The sequence below is a fragment of the Ziziphus jujuba genome, chromosome 12 (assembly GCF_031755915.1).
Source record: "Ziziphus jujuba cultivar Dongzao chromosome 12, ASM3175591v1".
NCBI lineage: Eukaryota > Viridiplantae > Streptophyta > Magnoliopsida > Rosales > Rhamnaceae > Ziziphus > Ziziphus jujuba.
Genome location: NC_083390.1, coordinates 26,130,083 through 26,137,309, shown reverse-complemented (window position 1 = coordinate 26,137,309; position 7,227 = coordinate 26,130,083).

The window sequence follows — 7,227 nt, the reverse complement described above, 5'->3', positions numbered from 1 at the left end:
TCAATTCTATCTTTTTTTTTCGTACTATTTATTTTATTATTCTTTATCTCTTTGACTTTCATAATGCAAGATAGAGGAACTATCTATTATGTTATATTATCAGGGTAATGAAGCAACAACCTACTAGTGCTTTTTATGAGGCATCGACGGGAGAATTTGTCCTGGAAGCGGAAGAAATGCTGAAGTTGCGCGAAACCATCACAAGGGTTTATGTACAAAGAATAGGCAAACCTTTATGGGTTGTTTCCGAAGACATGGAAAAAGATATTTTTATGTCAGCAACAGAAGCCTAAGCTCATGGAATTGTTGATTGTGTAGCGGTTAAAAAATAAAAATAAAAACTAAAACTAACAGAATAGGGGTTTCACGTAAATCCGCAATTTGCGATTTTATCGTCTTACCGGGTTTAATATTCTATTAATTAATAATTAATCTATTAATATATATAAATTAATCCACTAATATATAAATGATTCATAATCATCCAGTTAGGATCGATCTAAACCAGCTCATTATGTATATGATTCAACATGTCAACTATTAAACAACTTATTAGAAACACAATACATTCAATCAAAAATGGAAATCTCCTACTCTTCGAGGATGTCCTCAGCGATGAGGAACATGTACTAGGGTGTATGTGCGACTTGTTCAAATAATGTACTAGGCCAAAAGAAAGAAAACAATTGATCAATATTAGCGATCAGGATCAATGAATAGGATAGAATGAAAGAAGCCCATTTACCATCTAAAACAAAAAAAGGTAAATCTAAAAATAAAAAAGATCTATCATATATTTCTATTGTGTTATCAAATTTATGGTTTTCATTGGTACCAAACCCAATCATTTCAATTTTAAATTTATGATGAGAAAGAATTCCCCATTGTTCGAAAATGGAATCCCCATTAAGTAGGGAAATCCAATTTAAAAGGCAGAAAGGTTATGCCCTTATTTTGACTCTTACAAGAATGGACTAACAGGGTCAGCTACTCGGCTAAATATCGTTACTGTATCGGTGGGTTTTGTTGTGAAAGACCTATTACTAGATAATTATGGGTAGAGCCAAAGAGTGTGAACTGTACAAGTTAACAATAACATTCATTAAATGAAAGAAGGGGGGCTTCGGTGTATAGAGAGGACCTCGCTCTTTATGAAGAAACTATAGAAATGATGGAACCCACTATACCCATTTATATTTACTACTTTTTGATTTACTATGTTTTTTTTTTTTCATACTAGGTATCAAAAAAATTTATTATTTTAAGGTGAAAGCCTATAAAAAAAATTGTGGTCGGGAAGGTTATAGTAGCAAAAGCCATTGGAATTTTGTTTAATACATTGGAAGAATTTGTTTTGTTATTAATAGACTAGGAAAAGGGAAGAAAATAAGTGAAAGAAAAGAAATCAATTAGTTGTTCATCAAAGTTTCATTTATTCAATGACCAAAATTAAACGGGGATATATAGATCGAAGACGTAGAACAAAAATTTGTTTATTTGCCTTAAACTTTCCAGGGGCTCATTCAAGACTTACTCGGACTATTACTCAATGGAAATTAAGAGCTTTGGTTTCAGCTCATCGGCATAGAAATAGGCAAAAGAAAGATTTTCAATGTTTATGGATCACTCGGATAAATGCAAAAGTCAAGACAATAATGTATACTATAGTTATTGTAGACTAATAAACAATCTGTACAAGGGGCAGTTGCTTCTTAATCGTAAAATACTTGCACAAATAGCTATATTAAATAGGAATTGTTTTTATATGATTTCTAATGAGATCATAAAATAAGGAGATTGGAAGGAATCTGTTGGAATGTTTTAAATGGAGTTCCCTGGAGAATGAACTTCGGGAAGGTAGAGTAGAAATTAGTATGATAAAATATCATCCTATGAGAAAGTTGTCAAAATGAACAAATACGTTCAATAAAAAAAGATTTATTCTTCTTTCCCAATTATTTTTTTTTTCTTACGACACGATAATCAAACCCGGATTGGAATTTTATTTTGATTCAATTGAAGAGTTATTTATTTTTAGTTCTCAGACCAGTAGTTCGAGTGGTCGCCTTGCTTCTTTCAAATTGTTTCTTATTATTAAGAAAAGGTAACGAAGATAAAATATAAGCTTGTTTTATAGCGATGGTAATTAATCATTGTTGTTTTAGAGTCAAAATCAACTAATTAAACCAATGTTTCGATAATCAATTCGATCCCCCGATTGGATCGGGGGCAAACACCTACGGAAAAATCGCTTGGATTTATCCATGGTTTGTTATTCCTTATCCCAAAAAATCCTACTCCTATTTTGATCGGATCAAAACAAAACTGATAAAAAATGATTTAGAATTAATCAATAAATAGGATTTGTTTATATTTACTACATGTTATAGAAATGGTTATGTTATATATAATATGTCATTTTTCACCTTCCTTGGAATGGAAGGCGGACACAGAGGCGATCGGTTCGATCTATTTCTTTATTTCATTGTGAATCATATGTTTGTAACAAAAGGTACAGAATTTTCTCAATTCCAATCGATCGGGCCTATTATGTCGATCCTTTTGAGTAATATATCTCGAAATGCCGATTGATTTTTTATTAACACGGTTTAGAACACAAGCAGTAACTTCCAAAATAACTGTTACTCATACATCTTTACCGTTGGCCATGAACCTCCTTTGGATTTTTGACTGACTTCATTTTTCTATTTTCCAATCCGAAGGGAAGAAGAAAGGAACCCCAAAAAAAAAAAAAATAATAGTAGTTGCTAACTCAAAATAAAATTATGAAAGATTTCCTTTCAATTTCAATCAATCAATAATCAATATAATAATAATAAGAAATATAATGATTTCTAACTATATTTAATTTACACTTTATAATAAATACAAATCGCTGTACAGTATTTCATTTAAGTATCTTGTGTAATATTGTTGCTACAACCATCACATTTCCATTTAAAAAAAAAAAAAAGAAGAGAAGGAGAGGGATTAGTCACAGATATTTGAACACACACACCCCCCCCCCCTAAAATCTCACTAACTAGAATGAAAAAAAAATGAAATATCAACACTTTCGGAAATAAACGATTGATCTCTATCAGTAAACCCGCTAAAGACCTGAACCATAGAGTACTTACTACCGTGCCACGGAGAGGTATGTTTTTAGATCTCGCATTGAAAATCCTCCTTCTTTATTCGTTATTGTAATTTTATTCTAAAATGTATTACATAATGGTAATACATATATGACCCGATGTGTATATGTAGTTAACGACTAACCACTTGTATTTGTATGTAGAATCCCTAATTCAAATTGAAATGTACAACGATTCAATACAGTAATCAGTATAGTAGATAGTCGATATTCCTTTTCTTAAAACAAAAAAATTAGTCCCTTTTTACTTCTACCTAAGAATTCCTGAAAAATATTCATTTTTTTGTTTTACTTTACGGCGGATTTTATCTTTATTTAATACGTATATAATATAAGTCTTTTATTATTATATGGTATATGATATATGAGACAAAAAATAGGAAATAGCAAGATAGTTTGTGTATATTAATGGAATAAATAAAGATGTAGAAAACAAGACAAAGATTCTCTACAATGACAGTGTAGGCCAATTGAAAGGGATGTAGCACAGCTTGGTAGCACATTTGTTTTGGGTACAAAGTGTCACAGGTTCAAATCCTATCATCCTTACCTATTACTTATGGGCAATAACGAGGGATCAATTGAAATTTATTAAAATTGAATGCACAAAATCAATCTTTAATTTTATTATATTTTTTATGATAATATATACATGCAAGACAAATTGGGTCACAAAATTATTTTTGTGATAATAAAGCGTTTTTAATTCAGTTCGATAGAATGTGGGTCTCCAAAACTCGATGTCGTAGGTTCAAATCCTACAAAGCGTGATTCCATTCTTGTTATTTGTTCGTTGAAAAGTACACTGAAATACTTGAACAATAATCTTAATTTGACCTCCTGTAGATTAAAGAAAAAGAAAGTAGGAGGTCAATAAAAAAAAAGAGATGTTCATTAATCAAAGGTCCAATTGATCACCACGACTGTATTGTAAATATGCAGTTACAAATAATCCGGCCAAAGTAATAGGAATTTGACCTAAGACAATTCCAAATAGAAAAACTTCAATCATTTCAATTTCTTTGAAAGGAGAAAATATATCTGTTCTACCCTTAAATATTAATCCGTATTACCCATGAATCTCAATGACCAGGAATTGGAAACTGAGCAGGTAAGGAACTATAAAATATATGAACTACCATATAAGGGGTTTTTTTTTTTTAGGAATGGTTCGTGCAATCAATCGTATCTTGTTTAGACCGATAAGTAGAGCTGAGGTTATAGTCAAAGCTACTAGTAGAAAACCGAAATAACTAGTTATAGTAAGCATGAAGAGGATAAGTTTAAATACAATATGTTTTTTTTATACATATGTTTGTAAAGCACTTCCCTAAGTTTCCATTTTTGAAAGATACAAGGATAAGCAAAAATGCCAATTGAAAGGATAAGTTCAATTGAAAGTTTTTGATTCAACAATTATTATAATTATAGATAGTAGTGACAAAAATAGAGTAACATAGGTAAGAAATCAATTCATCGTCTGGGACATCTAGCCCTCCTGAAAGTTGGAATCAACAGATTCCTTGAGCAACTCTTGAGTCAAGTAAACTAGTAACTAATAGAATAGTAGTCAGAATACTAATAACCAATATATATCTATACTATATAGGTATAGAATATTAATTATTATTATAAATATTATTAATATTATTAATATTAAAGTAATAAACTTTGTTTAGAACTTCATTCAAAAATGAAACTTTCTTTGAATGACTATGGAAAAAAAATGAGAAAATAATTTCTAGTTTGATCTTTTTTTATTGTATCGACGAATCCATTTTTTTTTTTAGAATGATAAGTGACCTTATCTTATAATGAAAATGCCTTTTATTTATATTTACTTTAAATAGAAATTGAACTTATTAGATTCGGTAGCACGTTCATTCACATAATCTCTCGAATGAAAAGAAAAAAAGTCTCGTATGATCAGATCACTCAAAATGGGGTTTTACATTTTGTCTTTCCATATTACATAGCCCCATCCTTGTAACTAGATCAAGAACGACCCCTTCTTTTGGGTCTAATACAACATCAATGCGTATATCACAAGTATTTGTTTTTATTTTTTCTTTGTTCTTTCATTGAATACTATCTACTATTGTTACTTATTTATGGATGACTAACCAATTCCTTAAAATGAAAAAAAAAAAATCCAACAAAAAAATTTTCTTCAACCAACAAAGTATTTTTTTAAAATGGAACATCTAATTGAATCTTGAGAATATGATAATCTGCTTCATAAATTATTAGAAACCAAGAAACTGTCAGATTCACATTTTACCTGATCCCAGTTTCGAACCCAAAGCCAATAATAGAGAAAACCCTTATATTACAAGTACTACTATGGTACTACAGGAATTTGAGGTATTTTCTATTGAATAGTACATAATTCTACATGGATAAGCAACAAGAAAAGAAGAAAGAAATTATCTAACACGTCATTTCAATACGGATTGTGAAATTTTGTTGCTGTGTCGGAAGAAGGATAGCTATGCTAATTCGGTATACTTTAACGACACCTTTGGTACAATATTGATGATCTCACAAAGAAAAGATTCGATTTTAGTAAATGGAAATTTACTGATTTTAAAGGGAATCGATCCCCCTTTGACTGTACAAGAATATGCAGAGCTTAACATGTCTGGAAGCATAGGAGAGCGTTCTTTTGCTGATATTATTACCAGTATTTAATACTGGGTCATTCATAGCATTACTATACCTTCCCTAGTCATTGCGGGTTGGCTATTCGTCAGCACCGGTTTAGCTTATGATGTATTTGGAAGCCCTCATCCAAACGAGTATTTTACAGAGGGCCGACAAGGAATTCCATTAATAATTGGCCATTTTGATCCTTTAGAACAACTTGATGAATTTAGTAAATCTTTGACTATAAATAGAACCTATCCAATTTTTACAGTGCAATGGTTAGCTGTTCACGGACTAGTTGTACCTACCATTTTTTTTTTGGGGTCAATATGGGCAATGCAGTTCATCCAACGATAAATATAATCCGAACCATAGAGCTACAACACAATCAAACTTGAACAAACAAACTATAGAATTGAATCGTACCACTCTCTACTGGGGGTTATTACTCATATTTGTACTTGCTGTTTTATTTTCCAATTAATGCTTCAATTAAAAGAAGAAAAGAGAAGAGTAAAAATATAGTAGGAATTCTCTTACCTCATTTGGAAGGATATAATCTTATAATTATCTATGGCTGTTTATGTCTTTAGCATGACCCCATGATGAAAGGTGGAGGAAAGTAGGAAAAATGGCCAATACTACCAGAAGGATTCCTCTTTGGCTAATAGGTACTGTAACTGGTATTCTTGTGATCGGTTTAATTGGTATTTTCTTTTATGGTTCATATTCTAGATTAGGTTCATCCTTTTAGTAATCGGATGAACCGAGTTGTAGACATGACATGAAAGCGTAAGAACTCAATGGTGCCCCCTCAAGTCAGACAAAAAAAGAGGGGGTAGGCCTGTTGAGTTCTGAATAATCATAATAGTTTATTCGTCTAAATTGTCAAAAAAATGGATCACTATTTCCGATGTTTCAAAAAACTTTATTTCATTTTTTTATGATGTTTTTGGAAAACTCACTTCATTACTTGATTCAGAACATCTGTTCCTCAATAGTATCTGGTGATACTTTCAAAAATCACGAAGGAATCACTCTATTTCCTCTTTTTGGACGACACAACAACAATTATATCTTCTTTTTTTTTAATAAGTTTTGTAAGTTCATTGAAGAAGTTCTCTTTGCTCACTAAAGTTTCCTATACTTTTTGTTTGTCCACTATCACTACTTATGTTACTCTCATTTATTTTATACTTTTGTTTCTATTCTATGCTTATTTATCTCTTAATTTTTAGTATCCAATTGAATAGAATACTATTGTTTCATTCTATGACATTGATATCTGACAATATTGACATAATCATACCGCTTCAATTTGGATTAAAAAACAAAGAAATAAAAAAGAAAGAAATAAAGAAGAGGGGAGTAAACTCAAATAGTCTTCTTCACAGTATACATACTAGGAGTGCGGTCCAAGTAAT